The sequence below is a fragment of the Bison bison genome, unplaced genomic scaffold (genome assembly GCF_000754665.1).
Source record: "Bison bison bison isolate TAMUID 2011002044 unplaced genomic scaffold, Bison_UMD1.0 scf7180017864370, whole genome shotgun sequence".
Lineage (NCBI taxonomy): Eukaryota > Metazoa > Chordata > Mammalia > Artiodactyla > Bovidae > Bison > Bison bison.
The window spans coordinates 644,682-645,704 of NW_011494942.1; positions in this window are offsets into that span (position 1 = coordinate 644,682).

The following is a 1,023-nucleotide window of genomic DNA, read 5'->3' on the forward strand; positions in this document are numbered from 1 at the left end:
GACAGGGAGGCCTGGTGTGCTGCAATTCATGGGGTTGCAAAGAGTTGGACACGACTGAGCGACTGATCTCATCTGATGTGTCTGAAAATACCTTTACTTGACCTTCTCACTTGGTTCGTAGTTAGGCTGGCATAGGATTCTTGGCTGGAGATTATTTTTCCTCAGAATTTTGTAGTCATTGCTTTATCATCTTCTAATTTCTTCTGTTTCTGAAAATTGGATATGATTTGTCTTACTCGGTTTTGTTTTGCTTTTTGTTTCCTTTCCTGGGTACTTTTAGCATCTTCCCTAATTCCCATTGTTCTGAAATTTCATGAGGATAGTTTGTGTATTTTTTTGTTTATTGTATGGAATATTTGCTAGATTCTTTTAATCTGGAAAATTTTTAAATATAGGTATTTTTCGTTCCAATAAGTTCTTTGTGTTATGTCGTTGACCATTTTCTCTCTACTGAACGTCTTATGCTTGATTTCTGGAACTTCCAGTCTGATGTTGTATCTTCTGGATTGATCCTTTATTTTCTCATTTCTCTCCTATTTTCCATTTCTTTCTCTTTTTGCTTTAATGTAATATGTTTTTTCAACTTTGTTTTCTAGTCAACAGAATTTAAAAAATTCTTTCTCTACCTTCAGTGGAATTTTTTTTTTTATTAATGAATGCCTTATTTGGATCCTTTTATTAGCTTTGATTATCTTCTTTGAAAGTGAAATGAAAGTGTTAGTCACTCAGTTTTATCCGACTCTTTGCAACCCCATGAACTGTAGTCAGGCTTCTCCATCCATGGGATTTTCCAGGCAAGAATACTGGGTTGCCATTTCCTTCTCTGATACTGGAGTGGGTGGCCATGCCCTCCTCCAGGGGATCTTCCCAACCCAGGGATCAAACCCAGGTCTCCCTCATCACAGATGGATTCTTTACCATTTTAGCCACCAAGGAAGCCAATTATCTTCTTTATTAGTTAGTTATCAATTAAGTACAGAATAAAAAAAATCATATATAAATACAATGTGAAACAACACACAT